Below are 24,675 nucleotides of genomic sequence, written 5' to 3' on the forward strand. Positions count from 1 at the left end.
TTGACGATTATCCGAGCTTCGGCGAATGCTGGTTTGTGGCACACCGGCACCCCCAAATGTCTTTCGTTGGAGCTCAAAGTTTGCGTGGGCGCTTTATCTGACCCAAGGAACTTTCTATGTGATTTCTGGATAATTTTGTTCGGGACCCGAATCCCGAACAAACCGTGTATTATACACTTCAATTTCAGCCGTTCGGAAGGTTGTACCGGACCCTGTTTTTTGTTCTCCCTGTTTTTAAATCACGCGTCCGAGCTCATTTCAGGATTTAACCTGTTCGATTTCAGCCTCAAATATACGAGCTTTAACACATTTTTAACGATAATCCGAGTTTCGGCGAATGCTGGTTTGTGGCACACCGGCACCCACAAATGTCTTCCGTTGGTGCTCAAACTTTGTGTGGGCGCCTTATCTGACCCGAGGAACTTTCTATGTGATTTCCGGAGAATTTTGTTCTGGGACCCCGGAATCCCGAAAAACCGTGTATTATTAACTTCAATTTTCAGCCCGTTCGGATGGTAAACCGGACCCTGTTTCTTTTTCTCCCTGTTTTTCAATCATGCGTCCGAGCTCATTTCAGAAATTAACCTGTTCGATTTCAGCCTCAAATAACGAGCTTTAACACATTTTTGACGATAATCCGAGTTTCAGCGAATGCTAATTTGTGGCACACCGGCACCCCCAAATGTCTTCCGTTGGTGCTCAAACTTTGCGTGGGCGCTTTATCTGACCTGAAGAACTTTCTATGTGATTTCCGGAGAATTTTGTTCCAGGACCCCGGAATCCCGAAAAACCGTGTATTATACACTTAAATATCAGCCGTTCGGAAGGTCGTACCGGAGCCCGTTTCTTTTTCTCCCTCTTTTTTAATCACGCGTCCGAGCTCATTTCGGGAATTAACCTGTTCGATTTCAGCCTCAAATAACGAGCTTTAACAAATTTTTCGGGATAATCCAGGAGTTTTGGCGAATCTTTGTTTCTTGTGCACACCGGCACCCCCAAATGTTTTCCGTTGTTGCTCAAACTTTGCGTGGCCGCTTTATTTGACCCGAGGAACTTTCTATGTGATTTCCGGAGAATTTTGTTCCAGGACCCCGGAATCCCGAAAAACCGTGTATTATACATTTCAATTTAAGCCGTTCGGAAGGTCGTACTGGACCCTTTTTATTTTTTCCCTTTTTTTCAATCACGAGTCTGAGCTCATATCGGGAACTAACTGTTCGATTTGACCTCAAATAAAGAGCTTTAACACATTTTTGACGATTATCCGAGCTTCGGCGAATCTTTGGTTTAGGCACACCGGCACCCCCAAATGTCTTCGTTGGAGCTCAAACTTTGCGTGGGCGCTTTATCGACCCAAGGAACTTTCTATGTGATTTCGGATAATTTTGTTCGGGACCCGGAATCCCGAACAAACCGTGTATTATACACTTCAATTTCAGCCGTTCGGAAGGTCGTCAGGACCTGTTTTTTGTTCTCCCTGTTTTTAAATCACGCGTCCGAGCTCATTTCAGGATTTAACCTGTTCGATTTCAGCCTCAAATATACGAGCTTTAACACATTTTTAACGATAATCCGAGTTTCGGCGAATGCTGCTTTGTGGCACACCGGCACCCCCAAATGTCTTCTGTTGGTGCTTAAAATTTGCGTGGGGGCCTTATCTGATCCGAGGAACTTTCTATGTGATTTCCGGAGAATTTTGTTCCGGGACCCCGGAATCCCGAAAAACCGTGTATTATATACACTTCAATTTCAGCCGTTCGGAAGGTCTTACCGGACCCTGTTTCTTTTTCTCCCTGTTTGTCAATCACGCGTCCGAGTTCATTTCAGGATTTAACCTGTTCGATTTCAGCCTCAAATATACGAGCTTTAAAACATTTTTGACGATAATCCGAGTTTCGGCGCGAATCTTTGGTTTTGGCACATCGGCACCCACAAATGTCTTCGGTTGGTGCTTAAAATTTGCGTGGGGGGCTTATCTGATCCGAGGAAATTTCTATGTGATTTCCGGAGAATTTTGTTCCAGGACCCCGGAATCCCGAAAAACCGTGTATTATACACTTCAATTTCAGCCGTTCGGAAGGTCGTACTAGACCCTTTTTCTTTTTTCCCTTTTTTTCAATCACGAGTCCGAGCTCATTTCAGGAACTAACCTGTTCGATTTGACCTCAAATAAAGAGCTTTAACACATTTTTGACGATTATCCGAGTTTCGGCGAATCTTTGGTTTGTGGCACACGGCACCCCCAAATGTCTTCCGTTGGTGCTTAAAATTTGTGTGGGGGCCTTATCTGATCCGAGGAACTTTCTATGTGATTTCCGGAGAATTTTGTTCCGGGACCGCGGAATCCCGAAAAACCGTGTATTATACACTTCAATTTCAGCCGTTCGGAAGGTCGTACCGGTCCCTGTTTCGTTTTTTCCCTGTTTTTCAATCACGCGTCCGAGCTCATTTCAGGAATTAACCTGTTCGATTTCAGCCTCAAATAACGAGCTTTAACACATTTTTCACGATAATCCGAGTTTGGCGAATCTTTGGTTTCAGGCACACCGGCACCCCCAAATGTCTTCCGTTGGTGCTCAAACTTTGCGTGGGCGTGTATCTGACCCGAGGAACTTTTATGTGATTTCGGTGAATTTTGTTCCGGACCGGAATCCCAAAAAACCGTGTATTATACACTTCAATTTTTCCGTTCGGAAGGTCGTCTAGGACCTGTTTCTTTTTCTCCTGTTTTTTAATCACGCGTCCGAGCTCATTTTAGGAATTAACATGTTCGATTTCCGCCTCAAATAACGAGCTTTAACACATTTTGACGATAATCCGAGTTTCGACGAATCTTTGGTTTTGGCACACCCGGCACCCCCAAATGTCTCCGTTGGTGCTCAAACTTTCCGTGGGCGCTTTATCCGACCCGAGGAACTATCTATGTGATTTCCAGGAGAATTTTGTTCCGGGACCCCGGAATCTCGAAAAACTATTATACACTTCAATTTCACCGTTGGAAGGTCGTACCGGACCCTTTTTCTTTTTCTCCCTGTTTTTCAATCACGCGTCCGAGCTTATTTCGGGAATTAACCTGTTCGATTTCAGCCTCAAATAACGAGTTTTAACACATTTTTGACGATAATCCGAGTTTCGGCGAATGCTTGTTTGTGGCACACCGGCACCCCCAAATGTCTTCCGTTGGTGCTCAAACTTTGCGTGGCCGCTTTATCGACCCGAGGAACTTTCTATGTGATTTTCGGAGAATTTTGTTCCAGGACCGGAATCCCGGCGATGTGTATTTATACACTTCAATTTCAGCCGTTCGGAAGGTCGTACCGGACCCTGTTTATTTTTCTCCCTGTTTTTCAATCACGCGCCCGAGCTCATTTCGGGAATTAACCTATTCGATTTCAGCCTCAAATAACGAGTTTTAACACATTTTTCACGATAATCCGAGTTTCGGCGAATGTTGGTTTGTGGCACACCGGCACCCCCCAAATGTTTTCCGTTGGTGCTCAAACTTTGCGTGGCCGCTTTATTTGACCCGAGGAACTTTCTATGTGATTTCCGGAGAATTTTGTTCCAGGACCCCGGAATCGCGAAAAACCGTGTATTATACACTTCAATTTCAGCCGTTCGGAAGGTAGTACTGGACCCTTTTTCTTTTTTCCCTTTTTTCAATCACGCGTCCGAGGTTATTTCAGGAACTAACCTGTTCGATTTCAGCCTCAAATAAAGAGCTTTAACACATTTTTGACGATTATCCGAGTTTCGGCAAATGCTGGTTTGTGGCACACCGGCACCCCCAAATGTCTTTCGTTAGTGCTCAAAATTTGCGTGGGCGCTTTATCTGACCCGAGGAACTTTCTATGTGATTTCTGGATAATTTTGTTCCGGGACTCCTGAATCCCAAACAAACCGTGTATTATACACTTCAATTTCAGCCGTTCGGAAGGTTGTACCGGACCCTGTTTCTTTTTCTCCCTGTTTTTCAATCACGCGTCCGAGCTTATTTCGGGAATTAACCTGTTCGATTTCAGCCTCAAATATACGAGCTTTAACACATTTTTGACGATAATCCGAGTTTCGGCGAATGCTGGTTTGTGGAACACCGGCACCCACAAATGTCTTCCGTTGGTGCTCAAACTTTGTGTGGGCGCCTTATCTGACCCGAGGAACTTTCTATGTGATTTCCGGAGAATTTTGTTCTGGGACCCCGGAATCCCGAAAAACCGTGTATTATTAACTTCAATTTCAGCCGTTCGGATGGTCGTACCGGACCCTGTTTCTTTTTCTCCCTGTTTTTCAATCATGCGTCCGAGCTCATTTCAGAAATTAACCTGTTCGATTTCAGCCTCAAATAACGAGCTTTAACACATTTTTGACGATAATCCGAGTTTCAGCGAATGCTAGTTTGTGGCACACCGGCACCCCCAAATGTCTTCCGTTGGTGCTCAAACTTTGCGTGGGCGCTTTATCTGACCCGAAGAACTTTCTATGTGATTTCCGGAGAATTTTGTTCCAGGACCCCGGAATCCCGAAAAACCGTGTATTATACACTTAAATATCAGCCGTTCGGAAGGTCGTACCGGAGCCCGTTTCTTTTTCTCCCTTTTTTTAATCACGCGTCCGAGCTCATTTCGGGAATTAACCTGTTCGATTTCAGCCTCAAATAACGAGCATTAACAAATTTTTCGGGATAATCCGAGTTTCGGCGAATGCTGTTTACTGGCAGACCGGCACCCCCCAAATGTTTTCCGTTGATGCTCAAACTTTGCGTGGCCGCTTTATTTGACCCGAGGAACTTTCTATGTGATTTCCGGAGAATTTTGTTCCAGGACCCCGAAATCCCGAAAAACCGTGTATTATACATTTCAATTTAAGCCGTTCGGAAGGTCGTACTGGACCCTTTTTCTTTTTTCCCTTTTTTTCAATCACGAGTCTGAGCTCATATCAGGAACTAACCTGTTCGATTTCAGCCTCAAATAAAGAGCTTTAACACATTTTTGACGATTATCCGAGCCCCGGCGAATCTTTGGTTTCAGGCACACCGGCACCCCCAAATGTCTTTCGTTGGAGCTCAAACTTTGCGTGGGCGCTTTATCTGACCCAAGGAACTTTCTATGTAATTTCTGGATAATTTTGTTCCGGGACCCCGGAATCCCGAACAAACCGTGTAATATACACTTCAATTTCAAAGTTCGGAAGGTAAATCAGGACCACGATTTTTGTTCTCCCTGTTTTTAAATCACGCGTCCGAGCTCATTTCAGGATTTAACCTGTTCGATTTCAGTCTCAAATATACGAGCTTTAACACATTTTTAACGATAATCCGAGTTTCGGCGAATGCTGGTTTGTGGCACACCGGCACCCCCAAATGTCTTCTGTTGGTGCTTAAAATTTGCGTGGGGGCCTTATCTGATCCGAGGAACTTTCTATGTGATTTCCGGAGAATTTTGTTCCGGGACCCCGGAATCCCGAAAAACCGTGTATTATATACACTTCAATTTCAGCCGTTCGGAAGGTCGTACCGGACCCTGTTTCTTTTTCTCCCTGTTTGTCAATCACGCGTCCGAGCTCATTTCAGGATTTAACCTGTTCGATTTCAGCCTCAAATATACGAGCTTTAAAACATTTTTGACGATAATCCGAGTTTCGGCGAATGCTGGTTTGCGGCACATCGGCACACACAAATGTCTTCCGTTGGTGCTTAAAATTTGCGTGGGGGCCTTATCTGATCCGAGGAAATTTCTATGTGATTTCCGGAGAATTTTGTTCCAGGACACCGGAATCCCGAAAAACCGTGTATTATACACTTCAATTTCAGCCGTTCGGAAGGTCGTACTAGACCCTTTTTCTTTTTTCCCTTTTTTTCAATCACGAGTCCGAGCTCATTTCAGGAACTAACCTGTTCGATTTCAGCCTCAAATAAAGAGCTTTAACACATTTTTGACGATTATCCGAGTTTCGGCGAATCTTTGGTTTTTAGGCACACCGGCACCCCCAAATGTCTTCCGTTGGTGCTTAAAATTTGTGTGGGGGCCTTATCTGATCCGAGGAACTTTCTATGTGATTTCCGGAGAATTTTGTTCCGGGACCCCGGAATCCCGAAAAACCGTGTATTATATACACTTCAATTTCTGCCGTTCGGAAGGTCGTACCGGTCCCTGTTTCGTTTTCTCCCTGTTTTTTAATCACGCGTCCGAGCTCATTTTAAGAATTAACATGTTCGATTTCAGCCTCAAATAACGAGCTTTAACACATTTTGACGATAATTCGAGTTTCGGCGAATGCTGGTTTGTGGCACACCGGCACCCCCAAATGTGTCCCGTTGGTGCTCAAACTTTGCGTGGGCGCTTTATCTGACCCGAGGAACTATCTATGTGATTTCCGGAGAATTTTGTTCCGGGACCCTGGAATCTCGAAAAACAAGGTATTATACACTTCAATTTCAGCCGTTCAGAAGGTCGTACCGGACCCTTTTTCTTTTTCTCCCTGTTTTTCAATCACACGTTCGAGCTTATTTCGGGAATTAACCTGTTCGATTTCAGCCTCAAATAACGAGTTTTAACACATTTTAAACGATAATCCGAGTTTCGGCGAATGCTTGTTTGTGGCACACCGGCACCCCCAAATGTCTTCCGTTGGTGCTCAAACTTTGCGTGGCCGCTTTATCTGACCCGAGCAACTTTCTATGTGATTTCCGGAGAATTTTGTTCCAGGACCCCGGAATCCCGAAAAACAGTGTATTTATACACTTCAATTTCAGCCGTTCGAAAAGTCGTACCGGACCCTGTTTCTTTTTCTCCCTGTTTTTCAATCACGCGTCCGAGCTCATTTCGGGAATTAACCTGTTCGATTTCAGCCTCAAATAACGAGCTTTAACACATTTTTGACGATAATCCGAGTTTCGGCGAATCTTTGGTTTTCAGGCACACACCAAGCACCCCCAAATGTTTTCCGTTGGTGCTCAAACTTTGCGTGGCCGCTTTATTTGACCCGAGGAACTTTCTATGTGATTTCCGGAGAATTTTGTTCCAGGACCTCGGAATCCCGAAAAACCGTGTATTATACACTTCAATTTCAGCCGTTCGGAAGGTCGTACCAGACCCTGTTTCTTTTTCTCCCTGTTTTTTAATCACGCGTCCGAGCTCATTTTAGGAATTAACCTGTTCGATTTCAGCCTCAAATAACGAGCTTTAACACATTTTGACGATAATCCGAGTTTCGGCGAATGCTGGTTTGTGGCACACCGGCACCCCCCAAATGTTTTCCGTTGGTGCTCAAACTTTGCGTGGCCGCTTTATTTGACCCGAGGAACTTTCTATGCGATTTCAAGAGAATTTTGTTCCAGGACCCCGGAATCCCGAAAAACCGTGTATTATACACTTCAATTTCAGTCGTTCGGAAGGTCGTACTGGACCCTTTTTCTTTTTTCCTTTTTTTTCAATCACGAGTCCGAGCTCATTTCAGGAACTAACATGTTCGATTTCAGCCTCAAATAAAGAGTTTTAACACATTTTTGACGATTATCCGAGTTTCGGCGAATGCTGGTTTGTGGCACACCGGCATCCCCAAATGTCTTCTGTTGGTGCTAAAAATTTGCGTGGGCGCTTTATCTGACCCGAGGAACTTTCTATGTGATTTCTGGATAATTTTGTTCCAGGACTCCTGAATCCCGAACAAACCGTGTATTATACACTTCAATTTCAGCCGTTCGGAAGGTCGTACCGGCCCCTGTTTCTTTTTCTCCCTGTTTTTAAATCACGCGTCCGAGCTCATTTCAGGAATTAACCTGTTCGATTTTAGCCTCAAATAACGAGCTTTAACACATTTTTCACGATAATCCGAGTTTCGGCGAATCTTGGTTTTTCAGGCACACCGGCACCCCAAATGTCTTCCGTTGGTGCTCAAACTTTGCGTGGCCGCTTTATCTGACCCGAGCAACTTTCTATGTGATTTCCGGAGAATTTTGTTCCAGGACCCCAGAATCCCGAAAAACAGTGTATTTATACACTTCAATTTCAGCCGTTCGGAAGGTCGTACCGGACCCTGTTTCTTTTTCTCCCTGTTTTTAAATCACGCGCCCGAGCTCATTTCGGGAATTAACCTGTTCGATTTCAGCCTCAAATAACGAGCTTTAACACATTTTTGACGATAATCCGAGTTTCGACGAATGCTGGTTTGTGGCACACCGGCACCCCCCAAATGTTTTCCGTTGGTGCTCAAACTTTGCGTGGCCGCTTTATTTGACCCGAGGAACTTTCTATGCGATTTCCAGAGAATTTTGTTCCAGGACCCCGGAATCCCGAAAAACCGTGTATTATACACTTCAATTTCAGTCGTTCGGAAGGTGGTACTGGACCCTTTTTCTTTTTTCCTTTTTTTTCAATCACGAGTCCGAGCTCATTTCAGGAACTAACCTGTTCGATTTCAGCCTCAAATAAAGAGCTTTAACACATTTTTGACGATTATCCGAGTTTCGGCGAATGCTGGTTTGTGGCACACCGGCACCCCCAAATGTCTTCTGTTGGTGCTCAAAATTTGCGTGGGCGCTTTATCTGACCCGAGGAACTTTCTATGTGATTTCTGGATAATTTTGTTCCAGGACTCCTGAATCCCGAACAAACCGTGTATTATACACTTCAATTTCAGCCGTTCGGAAGGTCGAACTGGCCCCTGTTTCTTTTTCTCCCTGTTTTTAAATCACGCGTCCGAGCTCATTTCAGGAATTAACCTGTTCGGTTTTAGCCTCAAATAACGAGCTTTAACACATTTTTCACGATAATCCGAGTTTCGGCGAATGCTGGTTTGTGGCACACCGGCCCCCCCAAATGTCTTCCGTTGGTGCTCAAACTTTGCGTGGGCGCTTTATCTGACCCGAGGAACTTTCTATGTGATTTCCAGTGAATTTTGTTCCGGGACCCCGGAATCCCGAAAAACCGTGTACTATACACTTCAATTTCAGCCGTTCGGAAGGTCGTACTGGACCCTTTTTCTTTTTTCCCTTTTTTTTAATCACGCGTCCGAGCTCATTTTAGGAATTAACCTGTTCGATTTCAGCCTCAAATAACGAGCTTTAACACATTTTTCACGATAATCCGAGTTTCGGCGAATGCTGGTTTGTGGCACACCGGCACCCCCAAATATCTTCCGTTGGTGCTCAAACTTTGCGTGGGCGCTTTATCTGACCCGAGGAACTTTCTATGTGATTTCCAGTGAATTTTGTTCCGGGACCCCGGAATCCCAAAAAACCGTGTATTATACACTTCAATTTCAGCCGTTCGGAAGGTCGTACCAGACCCTGTTTCTTTTTCTTCCTGTTTTTTAATCACGCGTCCGAGCTCATTTTAGGAATTAACCTGTTCGATTTCAGCCTCAAATAACGAGCTTTAACACATTTTGACGATAATCCGAGTTTGGCGAATCTTTGGTTTTGGCACACCGGCACCCCCAAATGTCTCCCGTTGGTGCTCAAACTTTGCGTGGGCGCTTTATCTGACCCGAGGAACTATCTATGTGATTTCCGAAGAATTTTGTTCCGGGACCCTTGAATCTCGAAAAACAGTGTATTATACACTTCAATTTCAGCCGTTCAGAAGGTCGTACCGGACCCTTTTTCTTTTTCTCCCTGTTTTTCAATCACGCGTCCGAGCTTATTTCGGGAATTAACCTGTTCGATTTCAGCCTCAAATAACGAGTTTTAACACATTTTTTACGATAATCCGAGTTTCGGCGAATGTTTGTTTGTGGCACACCGGCACCCCCAAATGTTTTCCGTTGGTGCTCAAACTTTGCGTGGCCGCTTTATTTGACCCGAGGAACTTTCTATGTGATTTCCGGAGAATTTTGTTCCAGGACCCCGGAATCGCGAAAAACCGTGTATTATACACTTCAATTTCAGCCGTTCGGAAGGTAGTACTGGACCCTTTTTCTTTTTTCCCTTTTTTCAATCACGCGTCCGAGGTTATTTCAGGAACTAACTGTTCGATTTGACCTCAAATAAAGAGCTTTAACACATTTTTGACGATTATCCGAGTTTGGCAAATGCTTTGGTTTGTGGCACACCGGCACCCCCAAATGTCTTTCGTTAGTGCTCAAAATTTGCGTGGGCGCTTTATCTGACCCGAGGAACTTTCTATGTGATTTCCGGAGAATTTTGTTCCGGGACTCTGAATCCCAAACAAACCGTGTATTATACACTTCAATTTCAGCCGTTCGGAAGGTGGTACTGGACCCTGTTTCTTTTTCTCCTATTTTTCAATCACGCGTCCGAGCTTATTTCGGGAATTAACTGTTCGATTTCACCTCAAATATACGAGCTTTAACACATTTTTGACGATAATCCGAGTTTCGGCGAATGCTGGTTTGTGGAACACCGGCACCCACAAATGTCTTCCGTTGGTGCTCAAACTTTGTGTGGGCGCCTTATCTGACCCGAGGAACTTTCTATGTGATTTCCGGAGAATTTTGTTCTGGGACCCCGGAATCCCGAAAAACCGTGTATTATTAACTTCAATTTCAGCCGTTCGGATGGTCGTACTCAGGACCTGTTTCTTTTTCTCCTGTTTTTCAATCATGCGTCCGAGCTCATTTCAGAAATTAACCTGTTTGATTTCAGCCTCAAATAACGAGCTTTAACACATTTTTGACGATAATCCGAGTTTCAGCGAATGCTAATTTGTGGCACACCGGCACCTCCAAATGTCTTCCGTTGGTGCTCAAACTTTGCGTGGGCGCTTTATCTGACCCGAAGAACTTTCTATGTGATTTCCGGAGAATTTTGTTCCAGGACCCCGGAATCCCGAAAAACCGTGTATTATACACTTAAATATCAGCCGTTCGGAAGGTCGTCACGGACCCTTTTTCTTTTTCTCCCTCTTTTTTAATCACGCGTCCGAGCTCATTTCGGGAATTAACCTGTTCGATTTCAGCCTCAAATAACGAGCTTTAACAAATTTTTCGGGATAATCCGAGTTTCGGCGAATGCTGTTTACTGGCAGACCGGCACCCCCCAAATGTTTTCCGTTGATGCTCAAACTTTGCGTGGCCGCTTTATTTGACCCGAGGAACTTTCTATGTGATTTCCGGAGAATTTTGTTCCAGGACCCCGGAATCCCGAAAAACCGTGTATTATACATTTCAATTTAAGCCGTTCGGAAGGTCGTACTGGACCCTTTTTATTTTTTCCCTTTTTTTCAATCACGAGTCTGAGCTCATATCAGGAACTAACCTGTTCGATTTCAGCCTCAAATAAAGAGCTTTAACACATTTTTGACGATTATCCGAGCTTCGGCGAATGCTGGTTTGTGGCACACCGGCACCCCCAAATGTCTTTCGTTGGAGCTCAAAGTTTGCGTGGGCGCTTATCTCGACCCAAGGAACTTTCTATGTGATTTCGGATAATTTTGTTCGGGACCGGAATCCCGAACAAACCGTGTATTATACACTTCAATTTCGGCCGTTCGGAAGGTCGTACCGGACCCTGTTTTTTTTCTCCCTGTTTTTCAATCACGCGTCCGAGCTCATTTCAGGATTTAACCTGTTCGATTTCAGCCTCAAATAACGAGCTTTAACACATTTTTAACGATAATCCGAGTTTCGGCGAATGCTGGTTTGTGGCACACCGGCACCCACAAATGTCTTCCGTTGGTGCTCAAACTTTGTGTGGGCGCCTTATCTGACCCGAGGAACTTTCTATGTGATTTCCGGAGAATTTTGTTCTGGGACCCCGGAATCCCGAAAAACCGTGTATTATTATATACACTTCAATTCGGCCGTTCGGATGGTCGTCATCGGACCCTGTTTCTTTTTCTCCTGTTTTTCAATCACGCGTCCGAGCTCATTTCAGGAATTAACCTGTTCGATTTAGCCTCAAATAACGAGCTTTAACACATTTTTCACGATAATCCGAGTTTGTGAATGCTAATTTGTGGCACACCAAGCACCCCAAATGTCTTCCGTTGGTGCTCAAACTTTGCGTGGGCGCTTTATCCGACGAAGAACTTTCTATGTGATTTCCGGAGAATTTTGTTCCAGGACCGCGGAATCCCGAAAAACCGTGTATTATACACTTAAATTTCACCCGTTCGGAAGGTAAATACGGAGCCCGTTTCTTTTTCTCCCTTTTTTAATCACGCGTCCGAGCTCATTTCGGGAATTAACTGTTCGATTTGACCTCAAATAACGAGCTTTAACAAATTTTTGGGATAATCCAGTTTGGCGAATCTTTGCATTGTGCACACCGGCACCCCCAAATGTTTTCCGTTGATGCTCAAACTTTGCGTGGCCGCTTTATTTGACCCGAGGAACTTTCTATGTGATTTCCGGAGAATTTTGTTCAGGGACACCGGAATCCCGAAAAACCGTGTATTATACACTTCAATTTAAGCCGTCGGAAGGTCGTCTTTGGACCCTTTTTTTTTTCCCTTTTTTTCAATCACGAGTCCGAGCTCATTTCGGGAACTAACCTGTTCGATTTCAGCCTCAAATAAAGAGCTTTAACACATTTTTGACGATTATCCGAGTTTCGGCGAATCTTTGGTTTCAGGCACACGGCACCCCCAAATGTCTTTCGTTGGAGCTCAAACTTTGCGTGGGCGCTTTATCTGACCCAAGGAACTTTCTATGTGATTTCTGGATAATTTTGTTCCGGGACCCGGAATCCCGAAAAACCGTGTATTATACACTTCAATTTCGTCCGTTCGGAAGGTCGTAAATCGGACCCGTTTTTTGTTCTCCCTTTTTTTTTAAATCACGCGTCCGAGCTCATTTCAGGATTTAACCTGTTCGATTTCAGCCTCAAATATACGAGCTTTAACACATTTTTGACGATAATCCGAGTTTCGGCGAATGCTGGTTTGTGGCACACCGGCACCCCCAAATGTCTTCCGTTGGTGCTTAAAATTTGCGTGGGGGCCTTATCTGATCCGAGGAACTTTCTATGTGATTTCCGGAGAATTTTGTTCCGGGACCCCGGAATCCCGAAAAACCGTGTATTATATACACTTCAATTTCAGCCGTTCGGAAGGTCTTACCGGACCCTTTTCTTTTCTCCTGTTTGTCAATCACGCGTCCGAGTTCATTTCAGGATTTAACCTGTTCGATTCGACCTCAAATACGAGCTTTAAAACATTTTTGACGATAATCCGAGTTTTGCGAATCTTTGGTTTTGGCACATCGGCACCCACAAATGTCTTCGGTTGGTGCTTAAAATTTGCGTGGGGGCTTATCTCGATCCGAGGAAATTTCTATGTGATTTCCGGAGAATTTTGTTCGGGACCGGAATCCCGAAAAACCGTGTATTATACACTTCAATTTCACCGTTCGGAAGGTCGTACTAGACCCTTTTTCTTTTTCCCTTTTTTCAATCACGAGTCCGAGCTCATTTCAGGAACTAACCTGTTCGATTTGACCTCAAATAAAGAGCTTTAACACATTTTTGACGATTATCCGAGTTTGGCGAATCTTTGGTTTGTGGCACACCGGCACCCCCAAATGTCTTCCGTTGGTGCTTAAAATTTGTGTGGGGGCCTTATCTGATCCGAGGAACTTTCTATGTGATTTCCGGAGAATTTTGTTCCGGGACCCCGGAATCCCGAAAAACAGTGTATTATATACACTTCAATTTCAGCCGTTCGGAAGGTCGACCGGACCCCTGTTTCTTTTTCTCCTGTTTTTCAATCACGCGTCCGAGCTCATTTCAGGAATCAACCTGTTCGATTTGATCCTCAAATAACGAGCTTTAACACATTTTTCACGATAATCCGAGTTTGGCGAATCTTTGGTTTCAGGCACACCAAGCACCCCAAATGTCTTCCGTTGGTGCTCAAACTTTGCGTGGGCGTTTATCTCGACCCGAGGAACTTTTTATGTGATTTCAAGAGAATTTTGTTCAGGGACCGAATCCCGAAAAACCGTGTATTATACACTTCAATTTCACCGTTCGGAAGGTCGTATTTAGGACCTGTTTCTTTTTCTCCCTGTTTTTTAATCACGCGTCCGAGCTCATTTTAGGAATTAACATGTTCGATTTCCGCCTCAAATAACGAGCTTTAACACATTTTGACGATAATCCGAGTTTCGACGAATCTTTGGTTTGTGGCACACCTAAGCACCCCCAAATGTCTCCCGTTGGTGCTCAAACTTTTCGTGGGCGCTTTATCTGACCCGAGGAACTATCTATGTGATTTCCGGAGAATTTTGTTCCGGGACCCTGGAATCTCGAAAAACAAGGTATTATACACTTCAATTTCAGCCGTTCAGAAGGTCGTACCGGACCCTTTTTCTTTTTCTCCCTGTTTTTCAATCACGCGTCCGAGCTTATTTCGGGAATTAACCTGTTCGATTTCAGCCTCAAATAACGAGTTTTAACACATTTTTGACGATAATCCGAGTTTCGGCGAATGCTTGTTTGTGGCACACCGGCACCCCCAAATGTCTTCCGTTGGTGCTCAAACTTTGCGTGGCCGCTTTATCTGACCCGAGCAACTTTCTATGTGATTTCCGGAGAATTTTGTTCCCGGAATCCCGAAAAACCGTGTATTATATACACTTCAATTTCACCGTTCGGAAGGTCGACGGACCCTTTTTATTTTTCTCCCGTTTTTCAATCACGCGTCCGAGCTCATTTCGGGAATTAACCTATTCGATTTCAGCCTCAAATAACGAGTTTTAACACATTTTTCACGATAATCCGAGTTTCGGCGAATGTTGGTTTGTGGCACACCGGCACCCCCCAAATGTTTTCCGTTGGTGCTCAAACTTTGCGTGGCCGCTTTATTTGACCCGAGGAACTTTCTATGTGATTTCCGGAGAATTTTGTTCCAGGACCCGGAATCCCGAAAACCGTGTATTATACACTTCAATTTCAGCCGTTCGGAAGGTCGTACCGGACCCTGTTTCTTTTTCTCCCTGTTTTTCAATCACGCGTCCGAGGTCATTTCAGGAACTAACCTGTTCGATTTCAGCCTCAAATAACGAGCTTTAACACATTTTTGACGATTATCCGAGTTTCGGCAAATCTTTGGTTTAGGCACACCAAGCACCCCCAAATGTCTTTCGTTAGTGCTCAAAATTTGCGTGGGCGCTTTATCTGACCCGAGGAACTTTCTATGTGATTTCTGGATAATTTTGTTCCGGACTCCCGAATCCCAAACAAACCGTGTATTATACACTTCAATTTCAGCCGTTCGGAAGGTTGTATAGGACCCCGTTTCTTTTTCTCCCGTTTTTCAATCACGCGTCCGAGCTTATTTCGGGAATTAACCTGTTCGATTTCAGCCTCAAATAACGAGCTTTAACACATTTTTGACGATAATCCGAGTTTCGCGAATCTTTGGTTTGGAACACCGGCACCCCCAAATGTCTTCCGTTGGTGCTCAAACTTTGTGTGGGCGCCTTATCTGACCCGAGGAACTTTCTATGTGATTTCCGGAGAATTTTGTTCGGGACCCCTGAATCCCGAAAAACCGTGTATTATACACTTCAATTTCGGCCGTTCGGAAGGTCGTACCGGACCCTGTTTCTTTTTCTCCCTGTTTTTCAATCACGCGTCCGAGCTCATTTCAGGAATTAACTGTTCGATTTCAGCCTCAAATAACGAGCTTTAACACATTTTTGACGATAATCCGAGTTTCGGCGAATGCTGGTTTGTGGCACACCGGCACCCCCAAATGTCTTCCGTTGGTGCTCAAACTTTGCGTGGGCGCTTTATCTGACCCGAGAAACTTTCTATGTGATTTCCGGAGAATTTTGTTCCGGGACCCCGGAATCCCGAAATATCGTGTATTATACACTTCAATTTCAGCCGTTCGGAAGGTCGTCGAGCCTTTTTCTTTTTCTCCCTTTTTTCAATCACGCGTCCGAGCTCATTTCGGGAATTAACTTGTTCGATTTCAGCCTCAAATAACGAGCTTTAACAAATTTTTCGGGGGATAATCCGAGTTTCGGCGAATCTTGTTTCTGGCACACCGGCACCCCCCAAATGTTTTCCGTTGATGCTCAAACTTTGCGTGGCCGCTTTATTTGACCCGAGGAACTTTCTATGTGATTTCCGGAGAATTTTGTTCCAGGACCCCGGAATCCCGAAAAACCGTGTATTATACATTTCAATTTAAGCCGTTCGGAAGGTAAATCTTGGACCCTTTTTATTTTTTCCTTTTTTTCAATCACGAGTCCGAGCTCATATCGGAACTAACCCGTTCGATTTGACCTCAAATAAAGAGCTTTAACACATTTTTGACGATTATCCGAGTTTCGGCGAATGCTGGTTTGTGGCACACCGGCACCCCCAAATGTCTTTCGTTGGAGCTCAAACTTTGCGTGGGCGCTTTATCTGACCCAAGGAACTTTCTATGTGATTTCCGGATAATTTTGTTCCGGGACCCGGAATCCCGAAAAACCGTGTATTATACACTTCAATTTCAGCCGTTCGGAAGGTCGTACCGGACCCTGTTTTTTTTTTTCTCCCTGTTTTCAATCACGCGTCCGAGCTCATTTCAGGAATTAACCTGTTCGATTTCAGCCTCAAATAACGAGCTTTAACACATTTTTAACGATAATCCGAGTTTCGGCGAATGCTGGTTTGTGGCACACCGGCACCCCCAAATGTCTTCCGTTGGTGCTCAAAATTTGCGTGGGGGCCTTATCTGATCCGAGGAACTTTCTATGTGATTTCCGGAGAATTTTGTTCGGGACCCTGGAATCCCAAAAAACCGTGTATTATACACTTCAATTTCACCCGTTCGGAAGGTCTTAGGACCCTCGTTTCTTTTTCTCCCTGTTTTTCAATCACGCGTCCGAGTTCATTTCAGGAATTAACCTGTTCGATTTCAAACCTCAAATATACGAGCTTTAAAACATTTTTGACGATAATCCGAGTTTCGGCGAATGCTGGTTTGTGGCACATCGGCACCCACAAATGTCTTCGGTTGGTGCTTAAAATTTGCGTGGGGGGCTTATCTGATCCGAGGAAATTTCTATGTGATTTCCGGAGAATTTTGTTCCAGGACCCCGGAATCCCGAAAAACCGTGTATTATACACTTCAATTTCAGCCGTTCGGAAGGTCGTACTGGACCCTTTTTCTTTTTTCCCTTTTTTTCAATCACGAGTCCGAGCTCATTTCAGGAACTAACCTGTTCGATTTCAGCCTCAAATAAAGAGCTTTAACACATTTTTGACGATTATCCGAGTTTCGGCGAATGCTGGTTTGTGGCACACCTAAGCACCCCAAATGTCTTCCGTTGGTGCTTAAAATTTGTGTGGGGGCCTTATCTGATCCGAGGAACTTTCTATGTGATTTCCGGAGAATTTTGTTCCGGGACCCCGGAATCCCGAAAAACCGTGTATTATACACTTCAATTTCAGCCGTTCGGAAGGTCGTACCGGTCCCTGTTTCTTTTTCTCCCTGTTTTTCAATCACGCGTCCGAGCTCATTTCAGGAATTAACCTGTTCGATTTCAGCCTCAAATAACGAGCTTTAACACATTTTTCACGATAATCCGAGTTTCGGCGAATGCTGGTTTGTGGCACACCGGCACCCCCAAATGTCTTCCGTTGGTGCTCAAACTTTGCGTGGGCGTGTATCTGACCCGAGGAACTTTTTATGTGATTTCCAGTGAATTTTGTTCCGGGACCCCGAATCCCGAAAAACCGTGTATTATACACTTCAATTTCAGCCGTTCGGAAGGTCGACGGACCCTCGTTTCTTTTTCTCCTCGTTTTTTAATCACGCGTCCGAGCTCATTTTAGGAATTAACATGTTCGATTTCCGCCTCAAATAACGAGCTTTAACACATTTTGACGATAATCCGAGTTTCGCGAATCTTTGGTTTGTGGCACACCGGCACCCCCAAATGTCTCCGTTGGTGCTCAAACTTTTCGTGGGCGCTTTATCGACCCGAGGAACTATCTATGTGATTTCCGGAGAATTTTGTTCCGGAACCCCGGAATCTCGAAAAACAAGGTATTATACACTTCAATTTCACCGTTCGAAGGTCGTACCTGGACCCTTTTCTTTTTCTCCCGTTTTTCAATCACGCGTCCGAGCTCATTTCAGGAATAAACCTGTTCGATTTCAGCCTCAAATAACGAGTTTTAACACATTTTTGACGATAATCCGAGTTTCGGCGAATGCTTGTTTGTGGCACACCGGCACCCCCAAATGTCTTCCGTTGGTGCTCAAACTTTGCGTGGCCGCTTTATCTGACCCGAGCAACTTTCTATGTGATTTCCGGAGAATTTTGTTCCAGGACCCCGGAATCCCGAAAAACAGTGTATTTATACACTTCAATTTGCCGTTCGGAAGGTCGTAGACGGACCCCGTTTATTTTTCTCCCTGTTTTTCAATCACGCGTCCGAGCTCATTTCAGGAATTAACCTATTCGATTTGACCTCAAATAACGAGTTTTAACACATTTTTCACGATAATCCGAGTTTCGGCGAATGTTGGTTTGTGGCACACCGGCACCCCCAAATGTTTTCCGTTGGTGCTCAAACTTTGCGTGGCCGCTTTATTTGACCCGAGGAACTTTCTATGTGATTTCCGGAGAATTTTGTTCCAGGACCCGGAATCCCGAAAAACCGTGTATTATACACTTCAATTTCAGCCGTTCGGAAGGTAGTTTGGACCCTTTTTCTTTTTCCCTTTTTCAATCACGCGTCCGAGGTTATTTCAGGAACTAACCTGTTCGATTTCAGCCTCAAATAAAGAGCTTTAACACATTTTTGACGATTATCCGAGTTTCGGCAAATGCTGGTTTGTGGCACACCGGCACCCCCAAATGTCTTTCGTTAGTGCTCAAAATTTGCGTGGGCGCTTTATCTGACCCGAGGAACTTTCTATGTGATTTCCGGAGAATTTTGTTCCGGACTCCCGAATCCCAAACAAACCGTGTATTATACACTTCAATTTCGGCCGTTCGGAAGGTTGTACAGGACCCGTTTCTTTTTCCCTATTTTTCAATCACGCGTCCGAGCTTATTTCAGGAATTAACCCGTTCGATTTTAGCCTCAAATAACGAGCTTTAACACATTTTTGACGATAATCCGAGTTTCGGCGAATCTTTGGTTTGTGGAACACCGGCACCCACAAATGTCTTCCGTTGGTGCTCAAACTTTGTGTGGGCGCCTTATCTGACCCGAGGAACTTTCTATGTGATTTCCGGAGAATTTTGTTCCGGGACCCGGAATCCCAAAAACCGTGTATTATTAACTTCAATTTCGGCCGTTCGGATGGTCTTACCGGACTCGTTTCTTTTTCTCCCCGTTTTTCAATCATGCGTCCGAGCTCATTTCAGAAATTAACCTGTTCGATTTCAGCCTCAAATAACGAGCTTTAACACATTTTTGACGATAATCCGAGTTTTAGCAATGCTAGTTTGGCACACAAGCACCCCCAAATGTCTTCCGTTGGTGCTCAAACTTTGCGTGGGCGCTTATCCGACCCGAAGAACTTTCTATGTGATTTCCGGAGAATTTTGTTCCAGGACCCCGGAATCCCGAAAAACCGTGTATTATACACTTAAATATCAACCCGTTCGGAAGGTCGTAGGAGCCCGTTTCTTTTCTCCTTTTTTTAATCACGCGTCCGAGCTCATTTCGGGAATTAACCTGTTCGATTTCAACCTCAAATAACGAGCTTTAACAAATTTTTCACGATAATCCGAGTTTTGGTAACGTCGGTTTGTGGCACACCGCACCCCCAAATGTTTTCCGTTGATGCTCAAACTTTGCGTGGCCGCTTTATTTGACCCGAGGAACTTTCTATGTGATTTCCGGAGAATTTTGTTCCGGGACCCAAAATCCCAAAAAACCGTGTATTATACATTTCAATTTAAGCCGTTCGGAAGGTCGATCGACCCTTTTTTTTTTTCTCTTTTTTTCAATCACGAGTCCGAGCTCATTTCGGAACTAACCGTTCGATTTCACCTCAAATAAAGAGCTTTAACACATTTTTGACGATTATCCGAGTTTCGGCGACGTCGGTTTGTGGCACACAAGCACCCCCAAATGTCTTTCGTTGGTGCTCAAACTTTGCGTGGCCGCTTTATCTGACCCGAGGAACTTTCTATGTGATTTCCGGATAATTTTGTTCCGGGACCCCGGAATCCCGAAAAACCGTGTAATATACACTTCAATTTCAGCCGTTCGGAAGGTCGTACTGGACCCGATTTTTGTTCTCCCCGTTTTTAAATCACGCGTCCGAGCTCATTTCAGGAATTAACCTGTTCGATTTCAGCCTCAAATAACGAGCTTTAACACATTTTTAACGATAATCCGAGTTTCGGCGAATGCTGGTTTGTGGCACACCGGCACCCCCAAATGTCTTCCGTTGGTGCTAAAATTTGCGTGGGGGCTTATCTCGATCCGAGGAACTTTCTATGTGATTTCGGAGAATTTTGTTCCGGACCCCGGAATCCCGAAAAACCGTGTATTATACACTTCAATTTCAAACGTTCGGAAGGTCGACGGACCCTTTTTTCGTTTTTTTCTCCCGTTTGTCAATCACGCGTCCGAGCTCATTTCAGGAATTAACCTGTTCGATTTCACCCTCAAATAACGAGCTTTAAAACATTTTTCACGATAATCCGAGTTTCGGCGAATCTTTGGTTTGCGGCACATCGGCACCCCAAATGTCTTCCGTTGGTGCTTAAAATTTGTGGGGCCTTATCTGATCCGAGGAAATTTCTATGTGATTTCTGAGAATTTTGTTCCGGACCGGAATCCCGAAACCGTGTATTATACACTTCAATTTCAGCCGTTCGGAAGGTCGTACTAGACCCTTTTTCTTTTTCTCCCTGTTTTTCAATCACGCGTCCGAGCTCATTTCAGGAACTAACCTGTTCGATTTCAAATTGTCAAATAAAGAGCTTTAACACATTTTTGACGATAATCCGAGTTTCGGCGAATGTTGGTTTCAGGCACACCGGCACCCCCAAATGTCTTCCGTTGGTGCTCAAAATTTGTGTGGGCGCTTTATCTGACCCGAGGAACTTTCTATGTGATTTCCGGAGAATTTTGTTCGGAGACCCCGGAATCCCGAAAAACCGTGTATTATATACACTTCAATTTCTGCCGTTCGGAAGGTCGTACCGGTCCCTGTTTCGTTTTCTCCCTGTTTTTTAATCACGCGTCCGAGCTCATTTTAAGAATTAACATGTTCGATTTCAGCCTCAAATAACGAGCTTTAACACATTTTGACGATAATTCGAGTTTCGGCGAATGCTGGTTTGTGGCACACCGGCACCCCCAAATGTGTCCCGTTGGTGCTCAAACTTTGCGTGGGCGCTTTATCTGACCCGAGGAACTATCTATGTGATTTCCGGAGAATTTTGTTCCAGGGACCCGGAATCTCAAAAACAAGGTATTATACACTTCAATTTCAGTGTTCGTAAGGTCGACCGGACCCTTTTCTTTTTCTCCCTCGTTTTTCAATCACACGTCCGAGCTTATTTCGGGAATTAACCTGTTCGATTTCAGCCTCAAATAACGAGTTTTAACACATTTTAAACGATAATCCGAGTTTCGGCGAATGCTTGTTTGTGGCACACCGGCACCCCCAAATGTCTTCCGTTGGTGCTCAAACTTTGCGTGGCCGCTTTATCTGACCCGAGCAACTTTCTATGTGATTTCCGGAGAATTTTGTTCCAGGGACCGGAATCCCGAAAAACCGTGTATTTATACACTTCAATTTCAGCCGTTCGAAAAGGTCGTACCGGACCCTGTTTCTTTTTCTCCCTGTTTTTCAATCACGCGTCCGAGCTCATTTCGGGAATTAACCTGTTCGATTTCAGCCTCAAATAACGAGCTTTAACACATTTTTGACGATAATCCGAGTTTCGGCGAATGCTGGTTTGTGGCACACCGGCACCCCCAAATGTCTTCCGTTGGTGCTCAAACTTTGCGTGGCCGCTTTATTTGACCCGAGGAACTTTCTATGTGATTTCCGGAGAATTTTGTTCCAAGACAACCGGAATCCCGAAAAACCGTGTAATATACACTTCAATTTCAGCCGTTCGGAAGGTCGCACCGACCGTTTCTTTTTCTCCCCGTTTTTAATCACGCGTCCGAGCTCATTTTAGGAATTAACCTGTTCGATTTCAGCCTCAAATAACGAGCTTTAACACATTTTGACGATAATCCGAGTTTCGGCGAATGCTGGTTTGTGGCACACCGGCACCCCCCAAATGTTTTCCGTTGGTGCTCAAACTTTGCGTGGCCGCTTTATTTGACCCGAGGAACTTTCTATGTGATTTCCGGAGAATTTTGTTCCAGGACCCCGGAATCCCGAAAAACCGTGTATTATACACTTCAATTTCAGCCGTTCGGAAGGTCGTACTGGACCCTTTTTTTTTTCCCTTTTTTTCAATCACGAGTCCGAGCTCATTTCAGAATTAACCCGTTCGATTTCACCTCAAATAAAGAGTTTTAACACATTTTTGACGATAATCCGAGTTTCGGCGAATCTTTCGGTTTGTGGCACACCGCATCCCCAAATGTCTTCTGTTGGTGCTCAAAATTTGCGTGGGCGCTTTATCTGACCCGAGGAACTTTCTATGTGATTTCTGGATAATTTTGTTCCAGGACTCCTGAATCCCGAACAAACCGTGTATTATACACTTCAATTTCAGCCGTTCGGAAGGTCGTATCGGCCCCTGTTTCTTTTTCTCCCTGTTTTTAAATCACGCGTCCGAGCTCATTTCAGGAATTAACCTGTTCGGTTTTAGCCTCAAATAACGAGCTTTAACACATTTTTCACGATAATCCGAGTTTCGCGAATCTTTGGTTTAGGCACACCGGCACCCCAAATGTCTTCCGTTGGTGCTCAAACTTTGCGTGGCCGCTTTATCTGACCCGAGGAACTTTCTATGTGATTTCCGGAGAATTTTGTTCCGGAACCCCGGAATCCCGAAAAACCGTGTATTTATACACTTCAATTTCAGCCGTTCGGAAGGTCGTACCGGACCCTGTTTCTTTTTCTCCCTGTTTTTCAATCACGCGTCCGAGCTCATTTCAGGAATTAACCTGTTCGATTTCAGCCTCAAATAACGAGCTTTAACACATTTTTCACGATAATCCGAGTTTCGACGAATGCTGGTTTGTGGCACACCGGCACCCCAAATGTTTTCCCGTTGGTGCTCAAACTTTGCGTGGCCGCTTTATTTGACCCGAGGAACTTTCTATGTGATTTCCGGAGAATTTTGTTCCGGAATCCCGAAAAACCGTGTATTATACACTTCAATTTCAGTCGTTCGAAGGTCGTATCGGACCCTTTTTCTTTTTTTCCTTTTTTTCAATCACGAGTCCGAGCTCATTTCAGGAACTAACCTGTTCGATTTCAACCTCAAATAACGAGCTTTAACACATTTTGCACGATAATCCGAGTTTCGGCGAACGTCGGGTTCAGTGGCACACCGGCACCCCCAAATGTCTTCCGTTGGTGCTCAAACTTTGCGTGGGCGCTTTATCTGACCCGAGGAACTTTCTATGTGATTTCCGGAGAATTTTGTTCTGGGACCCCGGAATCCCGAAAAACCGTGTATTATACACTTCAATTTCAGCCGTTCGGAAGGTCGTACGGACCCCCGTTTCTTTTTCTCCCTGTTTTTCAATCACGCGTCCGAGCTCATTTCAGGAATTAACCTGTTCGATTTCAGCCTCAAATAACGAGCTTTAACACATTTTTCACGATAATCCGAGTTTCGGCGAATGCTGGTTTGTGGCACACCGACACCCCAAATGTCTTCCGTTGGTGCTCAAACTTTGCGTGGGCGCTTTATCCGACCCGAGGAACTTTCTATGTGATTTCCGGAGAATTTTGTTCCGGACCCCGAATCCCAAAAACCGTGTATTTATACACTTCAATTTCAAACCGTTCGGAAGGTCGTACCGACCCTTTTTCTTTTTCTCCTTTTTTTTCAATCACGCGTCCGAGCTCATTTCAGGAATTAACCCGTTCGATTTCAACCTCAAATAACGAGCTTTAACACATTTTTCACGATAATCCGAGTTTCGGCGAATCTTGGTTTGTGGCACACCGGCACCCCAAATGTCTTCCGTTGGTGCTCAAACTTTGCGTGGCCGCTTTATCCGACCCGAGGAACTTTCTATGTGATTTCCGGTGAATTTTGTTCCGGAACCCCCGAATCCCGAAAAACCGTGTATTATACACTTCAATTTCGGCCGTTCGGAAGGTCGTACCGACCGCTTTGTTTTTTCTCCATGTTTTTCAATCACGCGTCCGAGCTCATTTTAGAATTAACCGTTCGATTTCAGCCTCAAATAACGAGCTTTAACACATTTTTCACGATAATCCGAGTTTCGGCGAATGCTGGTTTGTGGCACACCGGCACCCCCAAATGTCTCCGTTGGTGCTCAAACTTTGCGTGGCCGCTTTATCTGACCCGAGGAACTTTCTATGTGATTTCCGAAGAATTTTGTTCCGGGACCCCGGAATCCGAAAAAACCGTGTATTATACACTTCAATTTCAGTCGTTCGGAAGGTCGCACGGACCCTTTTCTTTTTCTCCCCGTTTTTCAATCACGCGTCCGAGCTCATTTCGGGAATTAACCCGTTCGATTTCAGCCTCAAATAACGAGCTTTAACACATTTTTCACGATAATCCGAGTTTCGGCAAATGCTTGTTTGTGGCACACCAGCACCCCCAAATGTCTTCCGTTGGTGCTCAAAC

This window comes from Silene latifolia, chromosome 7 (genome assembly GCF_048544455.1).
Source record: "Silene latifolia isolate original U9 population chromosome 7, ASM4854445v1, whole genome shotgun sequence".
NCBI lineage: Eukaryota > Viridiplantae > Streptophyta > Magnoliopsida > Caryophyllales > Caryophyllaceae > Silene > Silene latifolia.